The sequence below is a fragment of the Myiozetetes cayanensis genome, unplaced genomic scaffold (genome assembly GCF_022539395.1).
Source record: "Myiozetetes cayanensis isolate MyiCay16 unplaced genomic scaffold, myiCay2020 scf20-37, whole genome shotgun sequence".
In the NCBI taxonomy this organism is placed as follows: domain Eukaryota; kingdom Metazoa; phylum Chordata; class Aves; order Passeriformes; family Tyrannidae; genus Myiozetetes; species Myiozetetes cayanensis.
In genome coordinates this window covers 2,587,061-2,603,822 of record NW_026087412.1, presented here as the reverse complement: position 1 = coordinate 2,603,822, position 16,762 = coordinate 2,587,061, and the positions used below count along the sequence as shown (strand labels likewise).

Below are 16,762 nucleotides of genomic sequence, written 5' to 3'. Positions count from 1 at the left end.
CGCTGCCTGCCCTGCCTGGCCTTGCTTTTGTGTTTGTTTGCTTCCAAGGTGGGGAGGGGGGGGGAGAAGGGAGCTGGAGGGGGCGCGAAGGCGGGGAGAAGCCGTGAGGGCGGAGAGCCGATTTAAATTGGACTTAATGGATTCCCAGGGCAGCTCTTTTAGATGAAAGTCAAAATAAGAGCCAAAGTGAATCTCAGCAGACCTGTCTGTTGCATTAGAGATGCAGCCTTCCTCTCCCTCCCTCCCTTTATTCTTTAAAAGAGAGGGGGAAAAAAGTGTTATCCGTACGGAAGACAGCGTGGAGTTTCTCATTCCTATAATGTGAGCTCTAATTGAAGAACTTGCAGCCTCTTGGGAGAGTCTTTACTGATCGCAGCTTTTGTTATTCATGCCGTGCTCTGTTTTCTCGGGTTTTTTTTTTTGGGGGGGGGGGGGTGATGGCAAGTCTGGCTGTGCCGGGGTCGGGTTGGGGTGTGATGCTCTGTCCCCCGAGGGTGGGTCCGTGGGCTGACACCAGTAGGACCCCCTGGTCCCCTCCTCGGTCACACCGGGCTCCCCCGGGTAGGTTGTTCCCTGCTGGAGGAGGAGATGTGCAGCGGGAACCCCTCGGGAGCTGTCGGGGTGAGACGCTGCAGTCTGGCTGCGGGTGTCTCTCATCCTCACAGGACCCCCCTGGGATGGGGGGTGGATCCTGCCCAGTGTGGTACGTGGGAAGAGCAGCAGTGAGGGTGCAAAGCAAGGTTTGTGCCTCCTGCCTGGGCTCACTGCAATGACTTTGGGGTACCACAAGCCTGCTTGGTGCAGAGGGGTCTGGGGTGTCACCTGGAGGGGGCAGGTGTTAGTGCCAAAGCCACGTGGATCTTCTGCCCACCCAGGGTGAGAGTGGGACACAGCCACTGACTGGTAGGACCTGTTTTCCCCCTCTCCTGCCTTTTCCATTGCCCAGCAATTCAAGATGGGGGCAGACAGGGGGACTGGCAGATGAGGCTCCCCCCTGTGGGGGTCTCATCACCCCCATTTCCCCTCCCAACCCCTCTGAGTGACCAGAGGAGGTGATGGCTGTCCCCAGACCCCTTGTCCCTGTGTGGTCCCTTGGCAATGCTGAACATGGCAGTGGGCTGGTTTGGTGCAGCCAAAGGCTTCTGGGGGTCAGGTCCCTGTTCCCATGTCCTTTTCCCAGCCCTGGGCACTTTTTGAAGCTACTCTTGAGCTCTACATGTATGGAAACAAGAACCACGAGCCCTGGGGCTGCTCTCAGTGGCATTTGGTGGCTGTGGAATGAGTGTGGCCAGGAAAGAGGATGTGTGAGCAGGATGGGGCTCCGCCAGCCCATCAGCTTAGCATGGAGGCAAAGCAGTTAACCTGGACATCTGATCTGCCCGGGAATTGTGTATTGACCCTGACAGCGATGCATCAGGAGCGACAGACTCTCCATCATCGATCCCTCTCCTCCCATCACCAGGTGTCGACACCGACAGTCGCGGAGCCGGCTTTAATTTCAGGCCTCTGGCTCCAGCACGTAACACTTAGCTCTGGTCCCAAGGTGCCGCCGAGCTGTGCAAACAAACACCTCCGCAGGCAGGTGGCCGTCCCCATTTTGTGGCAGGGATGGCACTTGCTGTGAGGGGCTGGCTGAGATGGGGACAGGGCTGGCAGGGGATCCCAGGAGCCCTGGGTCCCAGGGCCACTGGGCAGAGTGGCATCACAACCTTTGGTGGGGGACCCAGGAGTCACCCAGAGCTCCTGCTTAGGCAGTCTTTTCTAGGAAAACCTTCTGATCTGGCCCCTCCACGCCATCGCTGCTGAGTAGCACAGGATGCACCCGAGCTGGGGAGTCCCAGTCCTTTTGCAGCCTTTGCTGGGTGACCTCGTCTGGCCTGGATGAGTCTTGCCTTTCCCACCTCCAAAATGGCCCCTACCAGGTCTCATGGGCAGTCAGGTGTGTGTGCCACCCCCCAGAGACCTGCTGGGGAGGGTGGTTTGTTTTTTTGGGGTGCCTTGATTTTGGGCAGGACGCAGGCGCTGGCAGGGGCTGGCTGGCACGCCGCCTCTCCTTCCCAGCATCTTGAGATTTCCGAGACGCACGCAGCCAAGCTGAGGCTGAAAAAGCTGCTTGTGGTTCAAGAGCATCTCCTCAACGGAGGAGAGAGGAAGGCTTTTCATTCCTCCCTTTCATTTGGAGCTATCCAAGCTCCCCTCACCTGTGTAGGGGCTCTTCCCGCTCCCCCCTGCAAGGGAACGTTAAAAGCCAGGGGCAGCAGATATCTTGACACCCCGTCAATCCAAGCCTTTTACAGCAGCAGTCTCTGAAGGCTGGCACTGCTGCACAGAAGAAAACAAGTGAGAAGAGGGGGGGAGGCGAGAGCAAGCCTTTGCAGCCGGCAATCGATAATTGTGGTGTCACTCACTGCCTTGGAAGTTCCCGCATCCCCACGGTCGCTGGTGGGGGGGAGGAGGGGAGGGCGAGAGCTGGGCTCTGCCCCGCACAGCACCGGCCACAGGGCAGGGAGCGATGGCGGAGGGCGAGAGCCCGGCCCCGAGCAGGAGCCTCCCGCTGCATTACTCACCACTTGATGTAGCTTGAACCTTTCAACTCCCTCCCCTTGGGGATGGAGCGGGCTGGGCAGAAGGTGTTGACGGAAAACGCTCTGCTTTCTTAGCTTCCAGGGCTTTTATTCCCCTTTCCTTCTGTTTTTTTTTCCTTCCCCGCCCCTCTCTGTGTGCATTTTGGGCTTTAATGTTCCCCCCAAAATATAAAAGAAACAAAAAAAAAAAAAAACAAAAAACCCCAACCCAGCTCCCCCTCATGTGTGTCTCCTTCTTAGCAAAAGCCGAGGCAAAAGATCAAGGAATTCTTCCTTTTGTGCAGCTTTCAAGACCAAAGATGAGCTGGTGAAAAGGGGAGGCTCAGAGTACCAGGCACACACAAGTGTTAAAGGAGAGGCTTCCCTTTTGTCTCCAAGGCAATCAGCCGGCGAAGGGATCCACAAATTAATTAAAAATTGCTCTGTCTTGATTGAGTTATTCCTGCTCGCATCCCACCTGCCTATCAAAAGAATGGGAATGGCAGGAGGAAATTCCTATTTCTTTCCCAAACAGCTCAGACATGTACCATGGTCCGTCTCGCTTGCCTTTTATCCAGGCAGCAAAGGAAATAAAAAAAAAAAAAAAGGAAGGGCTGGCGCGGTATCCAAAGAGATCTCTCCCGGAGGATGCGTCCCTCTCCTGCGCTAACAAATGCTGCCGTATTTGGACGATTCAGAAGAAAAATGGGCAGATTTGCATGCCATGCATGGGCCAAATTGTGGTTGTAACTCCCATGAAGTTGATGGAGATCCATCGGAGATTAATTTGGCCCCAGGTCTGGCGCTTGCTCCGCGGGGAATAGGCTGGATCTCTGCCTTGGTTGAAACAAGAGGTATTCAAATGGGTTTGTTGTGGCTGCGCTATGCCCAAGTGGTAGAGCCGAGCAAAAATCCCAACTGGTTGTATCCCTGGTGCCAAAGCACCATAAATACTCCTCGAGCTGTCAGGTCCTGCACAGTCTTTACCACATTTACCACCGAGAATGTTTCGAGGGGGTAGATTTATCTGTAGGGGCTGTACACAAGTCTCCCTGTCTGCTTTGCTAAGAGGCTTGAACTCCATCCCAGCATCCTGATGGGGGAAGCCTTTCTCCCCCTCATCTTTATGGGATTTCCACCCAAACCGAGCCTGCACCAGGGCCAAGCTCAGCCCAAGCGCTAGAGAGCCCAGCTCCCTGTCACCAGGCTCAGGCTGTGGTTTGGGGGAACATCATCAGTCAGTGCCTCTGAGCTGGATTCGGGGGGGTTGGTTTGCTGCTTTGCAGTCAGACCTTGCTTCCTCCTCTTTATTGTCATCTCCGCTCTTAGTCACCGCTCGATGCCTCACCAGGGGACACTGCTCCTGCTGCATTTATGGCAGCCACTAAAATTGGCTGCTCCGACGGGGAGGGACACTGAGCATCAGGGAGGCTCTGCCCAGCTCCGTTATGGCCCTTAACATCGTGTGGGGCGTGCAGGGGAGCTGCAGGGCAGGTTGGTCACCGAATGGGTCCCCTGTGCCGGGGGTGGACCTTCAGCTCCATTGGGTCCCATCCGGCTCATGCGTGAGGGGATATGGGAGCTGTGCTGGAAAGGAGCATCACTAGCCACATTCTCAGGTGGAGATGGTGTGTAAATGAAAATGAGATGCTCGATAAAGTAGGAAAGCATAATTAAAAACGTTCACGGCTGCTGGCTCGCAAAGCGTGGGCGCTCAGTGATCCAGCGAGGCACAGCCGTCCCCCCCCTCCCCAAACACCACGGCTTCCAGCCCTCCTCGCCCTGTAATAGTGTGTCCTTCACATGCCTGTCACTACTTGATCTATAGAACAGGGCTGGCCTCTCATACCACTGCCTTCCACCAGGCCAGAGACTGGATTCTCTGGAGGAGACTCTAGTCCTATCATAGCATGTCCTTCACCGTGACTGCTGCTGCGCGGAGACACGGCAGCACGGGGCTCTAATACCTTGTAATTCACTGTGACTGCTGTGGCAGGACCTGCACCGTGCTGTGCTGCTGCAGCCCTTCAGACCTCTTGCCTTTAGCATCTGCTCTCGGGCTTTGTAGCAAGGGCTGACTGGGAGGGGACACGTGGTGGGGGGACCTCGAGGCGCCCCAGGCTCAGAGCCTGCTCCCCGGCTCCCAGTGGGCACAGAGAAGGTGCTGAGCATCCCTGGGGCATGGTCCCATCCTGCCTCTTGGATGGTTTAAAGGAGGGAGTGCTGGAGGCCAGACCCTGCCTGAGCAGGGAAGAAATTCCTGTGAGTGTGCCAGGGTGAGAAATGGCCCTTGGATGCAAGGAAAGCATCCTTCCTGTGGGTGGTTTGGACATCATAATAAATGTCAATATCTCCGCTCACACAAAGGAGAAGGGGACATTTGGCTACCGAGCGTGTTTGTTCCAGGAGCTGATTTACTTTGAAGACTTAAAGGGTTCTCTGATGCTTCCCTCTTTGCTGGTTAACCCTGTTCCTTTGCCTGTTAAATAGAAATGCAGCCGCTGTCAATAAAGCCCTTCTGGAGGCTCCTCCGTGAACGCAGCCACGCTGTTCTCTTCCTGGTGCTGTGCTGGACATTGCTCCCTCTTCCACTAACCTGGTTTAACTCCTCCGGGGGCAGAAGGCAGCTGCACCCCTGAGCTTTTGCTGCCATGGTGAAGCGAGGATTGCCATGAGGGGCGAGGCTTTTCCATCCAAGTGATGGAGATCCCAGTGCTCACAGCATGCCCTTGGAGCCACAGTGCCATGGCTGTGCATGGAACAGGGTGCAGGTGACTGTGGCTCAGCCAGGAACTGGATTTGGGGTGGTTACTTTGTGTTGCTGGGGTTTTTTTTGGAGAGGAGGCATTGGAAAGCTGTGCCTAGAAGCTGGAACATGTAGGAACAGCGAGGATGAAGGAGAGTGTCTTGGTGGCAGGGCTCCTGGGATGGGATAAGGGCATGTTTGGTGGTGAGATGGGCGAGGGAGCAGTTTTTGGGAGCCAGTGTTTCCCTGCAGCACAGTGCTCATCTTGTTTTCCAAAAGATGGGAGTTGGCATCTCCCGTTTTGCTCTTGTGCAAATCATCAGTGTTGCTGCTGCTCCTGCTTGGACTGAGGAAGGAGGAATTTGGCCCAGTGGCATTTTTTCCTCTCGCTTCCCCCAGCAGCCTGGGCTATAGATCTGCAAACAGCTGTAAGGAGAGCAGAGATCATTAGCTGGAAGGATCAGATGAGATAGTTTCTTAAAAGGATTGTCTGATTTCTCTATTGATCAGCCTGATTTAAAAGGGGGAGTTGGGTCAGAGGGCATAAATTATCGTTGAAGGAGGGGTGAAGGCCTCAAAGGCTGTGCTGCACTTAGCTGCAGTGCTGAGGAATGTGTCTCTCAGCAGGGACGTGCAGAGCTGAGCGCCGTGGCTGCCGGCCAAGCTGGGTCTCCTCTACGCTGAACTGGGAACCGAGTCAAGGGAAGTGCATTTAAACTTGGTTAAAGAGCCTCCCTCCCTTCGCCAAACTGGTTTCTGCAGCCCCTGCTGGTATTGCAGGGGCGGGGGTTCGGGGTCAGAGGGGGAAGAGGCGCAGCATGTGGGCCCATGTGAGGTTTGGGGGAGCTGTGGGGTCCCTCTGGCTCTGAGCGAGACTCCTCCTTCCCTCCCTCCCTCCCTGCCCTGAGGGAGGATGCTCTCACCCCGTAGAGATCTGCGACCTCTCCCTGGCTTTCCCCAGGCTCCCTGTGTGGTCTCTGGCGAGATGTTGAACCACGGGAGGTTTCTGCCTCCCTGGCTATAAAACGAAGCTAATCTGCAACCTGAGGTTGCTGCTTTCCCTGTTCTTGTGATCGCTGCCCAGGGCTCCCACATCTCCTGCCCCCAGAGTCATGGGACTCACAGCCTTTGCAGCAACCCCCCCCCCCAGCTCTCTGGATTATGGGAAAAGGAATAGGAAAACATCCAGGGAAAATCCATCTGCATTGATGGCAGGGGGTCTGGTTTTGGGGACATGGCACATCTTCCACACCAGCTTTTTCTGCAGCAATGTGGATCAGTGCTGCTCCTTCCCTCATCTTCATCCTGATCCTCATCCATCCTCATGATGGAGGAGCCTTTTGTGCCCAGGTCAGCGTCCCATCTCTGCCTTGTCACAGGGTTTGCATCTCCCACTGCTGTCCAGGGAAGGACCATGGGGGTCTGCGATGGGGTTATGCCACTGTGACAGGAGTTGTGTCACCCCAGCAGGGCGTGAGCTGGAGCCTGGATGGGCTGGTTGTCCAGGAAAAGCTGCAGGAGCACTTTTGAGATGCCACAGGGTTTGTGCCCTTTCCCACCCTGCTGGGGTTTCTTCCTCTTTATTTCTGGCTGTGCTGACATAAAACAGTGCAAGAAGTGTGATTTCTGGAGCTGTGGGCAGGTCTGAGATGCCCCAGCAAGTGCTGGGCTGGGGCATCTGCGTGGAGTAGCACCGTGGGGAAGCTGACACAGCCACGCTGCTGGTATCCCCAGGCTGGGGACATGTCCCAAAAGTGGGTCCATCTGCCCTTTCCCAGTGCTGCTCCACATGCCAGTGGTGCAGCCACAGCTGCTGCCCATCCCAGTGCACCCATCCTCTTGCTCCTGCTCTCCTGCACAGAATAATTGAATCACAGAATCATGAAGGTTGGGAAAGCCCTCTAAGATCATCAAGTCCAACCAGTAATCTAACACTGCCAAGCCTGCCACTAAACCATGTCCCCAGGTGCCACATCCATGCATTTTTTGAACACTTCCAGGGGTGGTGACTCCAATCCCTGGGCAGACTGTTCCAATGCCTGACCACTCTTTAGGTGAAGAAATTTTTCCTAATATCCAACCTAAACCTTCCCTGGCACAACTTGAGGCTGTTTCTTCTTGTCCTGTCCCTTGTTCCCTGGGAGTAGAGCCTGACACCCAACTGGCTGCACCCTCCTATCAGGGAGTTGTAGAGGGCGAGAAGGTCTCCCTTGAACCTCCTTTTCTCCCCTCAGCTCCCTCATCTGCTTCTCACAGGACTCGTGCTCCTGACCCTTCCCCAGCTCCATTGCCCTTCTCTGGACATGCTCCAGCACCTCAATGTCTTCCTTGGAGTGAGGGGAACATCCCCATCCTTGTGCACGGGGACTGCCAGGGATGGCAGCGTGGCAGTTCTCTGTGACCTGCGGCTTGGGAGGAGGCGAGCCAGGTAATTATCACAGATCACCTCTGCCAGGTGGAGAGCAGGGGACCAGCGTCCCAGCCCAGGGCATGACTGGGAGCGGGCAGCGTCGGGCAGAGGGCTCAGACCCGGCTTGAGGCTGAGCCAGGGCAGCGGGCGCTTGTGGCAGCCCCACTCCCACCGAGGAGTCGAGCATCTCTTCCAAGCATCCGCTGGCATTGGCCTCCCAGCATGGCTGTGGGAGCAGCCACCAGCACGGCGGCTGGACCGGCATTATCCTGGAAATGTCATCCGAATGCCAGCCTGCCGGTGAGCGCCAGGACGCGGTGGGAGGCAGTGACTCGGCTTGCCGGCATTGGCTACCATTTTAGAGGAAATGTGGAGCGGCGGGTAATTATTTCTCGTTCTTAATTGAAATTTCAGCCTCAGTGGTTCGAGGGAGCGGGCGGGAGAAGGAGCACAGGCGAGCGTGACACCAACACGGGGCTCGTCGCGGGATGAGGGGGAACACGAGCACACTGAGTCCGTGGGGTGGCAAAGCATCTCCCGGCTCACTGCTTGGGTCCGGCACTGCCAGAGAGGAATTCCCACAGCCCACAGCATGGCCTGCTCGTGGTTGCAAAATAAAACCAACCCCCAGAACACTGAGATTTCAATTTTTTTTTTTTTTTTTTTAGTGGGGGAGGATGCTTTATTGTTTCTTTATTCCTCTATTTCTGTTTTGCTTCGGATGAAGGGCCAATTAACTGGAATTAGGCGCTGCAGCCTGGCACCCCGCGTCGGCTCGGAGCAATCAGGTGTAGCGCAGCATGGCTGATGAGAGCCAATCAAGATGTATAAATGAGGTGTTGACATTCAAACAGCAGGTACCCGCGCCGCCCGGCCGCAGCCGCGCCTGCGTGCTGCCGAGCCCGCGACACGGATCCAGGCGTGGAGAAGGGCCGGTGCCCGATGGGGCAGCGGGCTGTGCTTCACTTCCAAAGCTTTTTGGATTAAGCATGGTGGTTGGGGACACGCTGAGCAGCCCGTGCTGGGAACAGTGGGCATGAGGATTGGTGGTGGATGTCCCTGACGGGGTCTGTTTGCTGGCACCTGCTGTGCCCGGTGCTGAAGCATCCTGTGGTCAAGTAGGTGCAGTACCAAGCTCTTAGTGCTGCTCCAGTGTGGGCAGCAAAGCAAAGTACTGTTCTTTGGGGAAACTGAGGCACTGGGCAAATTGGTGTACAAGGTCCGCAATGCCGGGAACTGGATTGACCCTCCGGGTTCTGTATTTCCATTGCCAGGGTTAGTTTTGCCTCCAGCTCAGCAGTGCCAAGCAGCAGCAGGACACATCCGTGCTCACACAGAAATTGCCACAGCCCAAGGACCATGGGTGGGGGACCTTGCTGTGACCACTGCTCTGGCAGGTGCAGGGCCAGCACCCTCCAGCAGTCTGTCACCCTTGGCTCTTGGGCTTGCCATAGCTGCCACCGTGGGACACAGGCCCCTCACGGGGAGGTGGGACCAGGGGGGCCTGTGGCATGGCAGCACCATGCAGACCAGAGGAGCTCGGAGGCCATCCAGGGAGGAGAAGGCAGCTCCGTGGCGAGCAACCTCATCAGCGTTTCCTGTGTCACGATGGAGAAATCGCATGTGGTGAGAGGCTCTAAAAATAGGCTCGGCAAACTTTTAACCACATTTGCAGATGTTAAAGGTAAAGCCAGAGCAGCCCCAGGGAAGAAAACATCCCTGGCCGTGCCTGCCCGGCGTTAACCCTCAGCTCTGCCGGTTACTGGGAGCCGGATCTGAGGGTAGGAACCCCCGAGTGGGCAGCGGGGCCGAACCTCCGCCTCGTCGCGTCGCTCTCCTGCGCGTCCCCATTAAGTGTGTGCTGGGAGGACATTAGGAGCAGGAGCACGTACCGGCAGGCTCTGTCTAACAGCGCTGCCGCCTGACCCTGATTTGTAGCAGGGCTGAGCAGGGAGGTTTGCTGTAGTGTTACAGCTCTTCCTGTGGTAATAGCCGGTCGGGCGTCACTAGCACAGCACTGCCAGTGGCACAGGGAGCCCCCGCGGCGGCACGGGGAGCCTGAGGCCGCTGGGGCAGATGGGGTGGGAAGGAGAAGATGCCATAGCTGGGTCACGGTGCGCTTCCTAGCAAGGGAGAGAGGGGGCACGTGGGTATGCACAGTCCCGTGGCACAAGCAGTGTTGCCAGTGGGGTTGTGTCTCCCTGTGGCAGCAGTGCTGGTGCCTGGCACAGTGGCAGGGTGGATGCTGCCTGTCCCTGTCTCCACCAGCCCACTGACCCCACATGCTGCAGTGGGTGCATGCTGGTGGTGGTGCTGCTGTTCCCTCACCACCTGACCCCTGTGTCACATCGCCGGGGCTGGAGTAGTTTGGGAACAGTGGCCAGGGCTGCCAGGTCCTCTCCCAGCCAAGGCGTCAGCTCCTTGATGGCACCCAGGGGATGTTGTTTCACCTCCCCTTCACATCTCTGCTGTGCCACGGGTGACAAACCATTAGAGGGTGTTCTGCCCTCGGAAGATGGAAGAGGCAGCCCTGCCTGCCAGCATCACCCCGTGGTGGTGTGGTCCTTGCACCTGTGCCAGCCCTGAGTGGGTGATAGCAAGAACCTTTAACCTCAACAGCATGAAAGATTGACTTGGACCATTGGGAAGATGAAAGAGGCAGGGAGAGGGAATGATGAAAGGGAAGAAGTGGAGATTCCGTGGGTTACCTCATCTGCCCGCTGCCTCATGCCAGCAACTCGCAGGCCCTCGGCACCTCTCGCACGCAGCTCGGTGCCGGTGCACAGGAGGGCACATGACTTTCTCCTCAGGAGGGAGCTTCCTGGGAGGATTTTAATAGTTGCTGTTTGTGTGATGTCTGGGGGAATCCATCATTTTCTGTCTGCCATTGCCTGGCTTCACCTCTCCTCCTGCTGGCAACTGCTGCATCCTCACGGCTGCGTTTGGGGTGACGGTTTGGATTGTTGTCAGCCTTCACCTGCAACCCTGGAGGGGAAAATACTGTCCCTCAGAGGTTTGTTTAGCTGAAACCCAAACCTGACCTCTAACAGATGTGGGCTGTGAGGTGCCTTGTGGCCAAATGACTGGGGTGCTGGGGACCAGCGCTGGTCCCCAAGGGTCTCTACAGGTGAGAGCTGACCACGTTGGAATCGGTGTTTTGGCAAAAGGCATCACCTTACCCGTAGGAATAATAGCCAGGAGGGGGAGGGGGCCAGGGCAGGCAGACAAGCAAATCCGTTTTATCAGACGCCGCATATTTTATGAAAGCACATTTCAGCTCTTCAGCCTTGGAAAGCTTTTCATACCCTTTAATTTTCTAATAAAAAGGAATTACGTTTGCTGAAAAGCCAGTAACAAGATTCACTGTCATTGTCTTTTGTACAGACCATAATTCCTGGCTCAGGCTCCTGCAGCCCAGTTGTGTGGTCCCAGGTGTGGGTCCAGAGTACCAGCAGGGGGGCATGAGGGTCACAGCCATGCTGGCAGCGGGCAGGGAAGAGCTTTGCCAGTGGGAGCTTGTGGCAGGCATCTGGGAATGACGGGGGTGAAGGTGAACACCATGTTCAGTTGCATCCACAGTGATGCCTCCTGGTGCTGAACACAGATCCCTGAGAAAGAGGCATCTGGTTTTGAAGTGTTTCCTTCTGTTTGTGTGTGCCAGGGAGCATGGCCAGGATGGCTTTTGAACCAAAAATCAGGGAATCTAATTGCCTGGTTATTGGCCTTGTAATCACGAGCTTGAGAGTGGTGTAAGGTCCTGGCAAGGCTGGTGGCCGGAGGACAGTTCTCCTGGTCTTTGATGTGGCTGGGACAGGTTGTGGTTGGGACAGATTGTGTTGGAGCAGCTGGGTGTCTTTGCCGAGGACAGTGAGCTGGTGTCCCCCAGCTCAGCACCAGCTCCACAGACCCAGTTGGTGAAGAGGTTTGGCTGGGCAGCTGGTGATTTCCAGTTATTCTCTGCCATCTCGGTGTATTCCTCCTGCAGGCTGCAGGATCCAGAGTGCAAACAGCAGCCCCGGCACGTGAGAGCTCGGCAAGACCACGGCACTCCCAAAATCCCACCAACCACAGGTTGTGCCAGCCACCATCTCCTCCCAGCTTCCCTGCCAAGCCCCTGGCACACCCTGCTGGCATTTACAGCATGGGGGGTCCTTCTCAGGCTCAGTCACTCCCCGCTTTCTTCCAGGGGTGCATCTCCCTCTGAGCACTTGAGCTGCAGCTCTGCCTGTGCCGCGCGGGCTCCCGGCCGGCTGCCACGTGGCGCCGGAGCCACGATGCCGCATCCGCCGGCGCTCCGTCTCCCTCCGAGTTGCTCATTTGAAGTTTCAGCTCACCGGCTGTTTTCGTGCAGGGGGGGATGCAAAACCAGCCCACAAACACCAGTAAATATCTTCTGTGTTCTCCCCCCACTCCCAATTCTCGTTTTCATTCTTACTTCCCAGCTGGTTTTGAGGGGGAGACGCGTTTTCAAAGCTTTCCGTAAACGTGTGTAACAATAGGAAGCGTTGCCTTTTAGCCTGCGGCCGGCACAGTTTTAAATGAGGTCCCAGGTAGTCATGGTTACCTCTCCTCTTCAGTAAGAGATGACTTTTATTTCCTGCCTTTTGTATTTGCACATCTCAGATATACATTCTCCTAAACCATAATTGGTATTCACGGATAGACGGGAACGCAGGAGTGAGCCGCCACAAGAGGGGAAGAGCCAGATGGACGCAGGGGGTGTCAAGGTCTCCAAGCCCCTAAACATCAGGAAATCTTAATTTCAAGTCATTTTTCCTCCCCTGGCAAGGGCGGGGAGACAGACCTGCCTTCTCTGCAGCCTCAGGGCTTGTCCTGATCCCACCTCCCTCACAGCATCCTGGTTAGTCTGGATGCTGCACCAGGATTTGGGATTCACCCTCTCCAGAATCCCGCATCCCCTCCAAGCATCCCTTGATCCTGCCGAGCTGGGAGGATGGAAGAGGGGCTGCCCTGTGCCCCCCATCCCTGAGCAGGGTCCTGACCCCATGGGCACTTGGGTGGGCCAACCCTGCAGCCCTTGATTTTTTGGAGGGGTGGAGGGAAAGCGGAGCTGTGGGGCCGTGCGCTCGCAGCGGGCACAGCCCAGGGAGCGGGCGCGGGAGGGAGAAGCACTCGGCAATGATTGATGAAAGATCATAGCCTCATTCCACGGGATCATTGCTCAGAGTGTGGGCAAAGCTGCGTGTCCCAAGGGGACCATCGCCTGGATGCATGCGAGCCTGCGATTCAGGGCAGAGGGGATGGAAAGCCACATATTTTATGCCTTTTTTATTTTTTTTTTTCTCTCTCTCTCTCTTTCTCTCTCTCTCTAAAGCACCAGGAAAACAAAAACCCAAGCTGTCTAATCAGAGACAAGCAGATTCCACCCACTTCCTTGGAAAACTTGCATTTGCTAGGAAATCATCTCGCTGCATTTACAGCAAGCAGAGTGCCCCAGCGGTAGCTCGTGCCTTTCTGGCAGGATGATAACCAGCGCTGAACAATTATTGCGCTGGAGCGGGAGCAGCAGACATATTGGCTTTTCTCAGCCAGCAGGAAAGAATTTGCAAAACTAAGCAGGCGACTGGAGCGGCTCGGATTTGCAGCGTTGGATGCGCGGTGCCGGGGATTCACAGCTCACCAGATTTGCTGGTGGCAGCATATCAGGGACTCACACACCGCATGCACCTGGGCTCCTATTTACATGATTTTTTAATTTTTTTTTTTATTATTATTTTAATTTTGGGTTTTTTTGCGAGGGAAGGGCCTGGTTTTGCTGCCTGGAAAATGCTTCATGATTCTCAGCTTCCCCCACGGACGCTCAGCCCCCCCAGGTGTGCGCTAGGGAAGGGGGGAGAAGTTGTTTGCTACTGTCTTTTAATGAGAAAAATGTGTTCTTGTCATAAAATTATCAAGTCATAGAATGGTTTGGGTTGGAAGGGACCTTGAAGATCATCCAGTTCAACCCCCTTTCCATAGTCAGGGATACCTTCCTCTAGACCAGGTTGCTCCAGGCCATGTCCAGCCTGGCCTTGAACACTTCCAGGGAAGGGGCAGCCACAGCTTCTCTGGGCATCTGTGCCTCACCACCCTCACAGGAGGGTATTCTTAAAAGAAATTCTCAACAAATACTGTCAAAATTGTTGTCAAGAAGGTTATCCTTAAAAAACAGAGCACTGGGAAGAAAGGCAGCAGCTCCATGGCATTTACCTCTGTAGGGCCATAATGGATGGAACCACACCAGGAACCTGCCCCGTGCCAGCCTGGATGCCAACAGCATCACTGGAGGAGCAGGGTCAGTCCTGGGATTCCCAGGGGAACCCTCCTGGGGCACAGCCCCAAATCCCCACTCAGGGCAAATCTCCTTTGCTCAACTTAACTCCAGGCAGGGAAGTATGGGATTGCTGGAGTAACTCCCATCCCACCAGGGTTTTTGGTCTTTCCACGGGTAAAATTTCCCCTAACTGCAGGTCCCACATCCACCCTCAGCTACTCCATGGTCTGGGCACAGGGGAAGCAAAGAAATCACTTCTCTACAGCCTTGTGGAGCTGGGAGCTGGGTTTGACCCCATTTCCCTCTTCCCACTCACAGCAATTCCTGTCCCAGCTGGAGCATTTCTGAACAGGATGTTCCAGTGTGGAAAAGCATCATGGCAGGGTTTTGGTGTGGATTTGAACTGTGTTCCCACTGTGGGTGAGGCCTGGCAAGGGCAGTGGGGCAGTGCCTGGCCCAGGATATCTTTCCAGCCTCACTCAGGATGCAAACTGCGCATCAGTTGCACCAGCAGCTGATGGAGACTCCAGTATATTAGCAGCATTAATTAAGTTACAAAAATTATGCATGTTATCAGTTATGAGGCGACCTTTCATAAACTCAGTTATTAAAGCAATAAAGCATGACCCGCTGGTCCTAACCAGTCTAATGGCTGGCTAAGAGCGCGGTTTTTCACATAATACTTTTAGCAGGTCATTAGCTGAGCAATAAGATAACGTGGAGAGCCAAAGTGATGCGCGGGAATGGCAGCAGAGGCGCTTGATGGGGGGACACAGGGCTGGGGGTCACCCGTCCTCCCGCACTGCTCGAACGGGTGTGCGCGGCTCCGGCGGTGGCTGCGGCAGGTGATGGTGGTGTCAGGGTGCTCTCAGCGTGTGCCATGCTGAAATCCCAGTGACAGGAGGCAAATCTGTCCCTGGAGCAGGTGTGGGGTTGGTGTTGGTCCCACTGCAGCCCCGGTGTCACCGTACAGAGGAGAGACAGGCTGTTGTGGTGTGGCCACCCAGGGTCATGGGGGACTGTAGGATGAGGATGGAGAGACCCTGACCTTCCATGAGGCCAGGGGTGGGATGGAGGGGCCTGGGCTCCCCCCTCATACCTGGTCTTGGTGTATGGACAGTGCTGGTCTCAGCATATGGTTGGTGTTGGTCTCTCTCTCGGCTGAGACCCCAATTTGGGGATGTGCAGGTTGGTGGTGCCCCTCCCTGCTGCACCCAGCGCAGCACTCTTGGGAAATGCTGGGCATCCAGGGCCAGAGGAAGCCCCCAATCTCTGGCTGCCAGGTCCTGCTCTCTCCACATGTCGTTGCCATTGCTAGGTGCATCCCAAACGGGTGTGATACCCTCCTTATCTGTGGCTGTGCCACAATACCCGGACATGCCGAGAGCTGCACTGCGCCACTGGCACCCCCGGCACCCCCAAAGCGCCTTTCCCGGTCCCCGCCAGCCGTTTCCAAGCACTGACCCTCTCCATAAACAAAGGAGAGGGAGAGGGAGGGTGGCTGGCATGTTAATATACTCTCCCCCCCTCTTTTCCTCCCTTCATCCCTCTGGGAAAGGCCTTTGCAGATATAAGCAAACCTTGATTAAAAGCTGCCTGACAGGCAACGGCAGCAGCAAGCAGCAGGCAAGGAAGCTCTCCAAGTCCAAAGGGAGCTGCTTCTGCTGCTGCCGCTGCTGCCTCCATTCTCAGATGTCCCTGATCCTTTAATCAATCACAGCCGCGGAAGAGAAGAGCAAACACCCGTGCCGGGGCAGAGGTATGTGCACGCATTCGTTCCAGCCGCAGCCCAGGCAGCGGGGTGGCCGCACGCCTTCGGCTGGAGGCACGGAGCCGGCCCCGCGCCTGGAGCTGCTCTTTCATCTCACGGAGACAAGCAGGGGCTGTGTCCCTGCTGGTGCCTCCAACAGCCCCAAGGGATCCGGCGTGGAGGATGGCACCCCACGGGGTGCAGGCAGCGGGGTGGGTAAGGGCAGCCTCTTGCCCTCTCCCCAGGTGCTCCAGGATGCATTCCTGAGGAGAGGATGCTCCCAGCTCCCATCCTGCGGGTGAAATGGGGTGTTTGCAGATGGGTACCCCGTTGGGAGCTGTGGGAATGGGGATGGCCGCAGGGAGCCAACCTGGGCATTGTATCTAACACCAGGCTGGCCAAAACCCTGGTGTCATTTGATGGTACACCATGGAGCAGCACCCACAGCTCCAGGGGATGTCCCCACAGGGGAGCAGAGCCCCATCCTGGGCTGCATGGAGTGTGACAAGGGTCCACTCTAGCTGTGAGGGGACGCAGCAGGGCCTCACACCAGCCGTGGCCATGCCCTGAGCCACCAGCGTGCAGAGAAACCGCCCACCCCCGGGATGATTTGTCACCAAGTCCTGTGTGTCACCGCAGGGCTCGCTCCTCGGAGAGGCTGGAGATGGGGGCGGAGGGAAGGGAAAAACACGTCCTTTTAATAAAACCCAGCCAAATCCTCCCGTTCCTGACGTGCCTCCCCAACTCGCGTGCGGCAGTGGGGGCTCTACCGGCGCGGGGCCGGCAGGGGCAGGCAGGGACCGCGATTTTCCTGCTTATTTTTGCCGTTGCTTATTTTTAGCACAGTGTCTTAATATATTGTGACAGTGCCCTGGGACGTACCGCGCCTCCGGTCGCAGGAGAAGGTGTCTGGGGCAGAGCCGCTTGACGCCGCAGAGGAGTTCCAGCCAATCGCTGGCACGACGCTGCCTAACGAGGCACCCGCCGCTAACGGGGGTCCACAGGGGACGAGGGGGAG

General features: G+C 56.3%; 1 protein-coding gene across 4 annotated transcripts in view; it reads left to right on the top strand.

The window, feature by feature from the left end:
- RAI1 (retinoic acid induced 1) overlaps positions 1 to 16,762 on the top strand; it is a 74,357-nt gene that overhangs the window by 36,649 nt on the left and 20,946 nt on the right. The gene's annotated exons all lie outside the window — the stretch shown is intronic.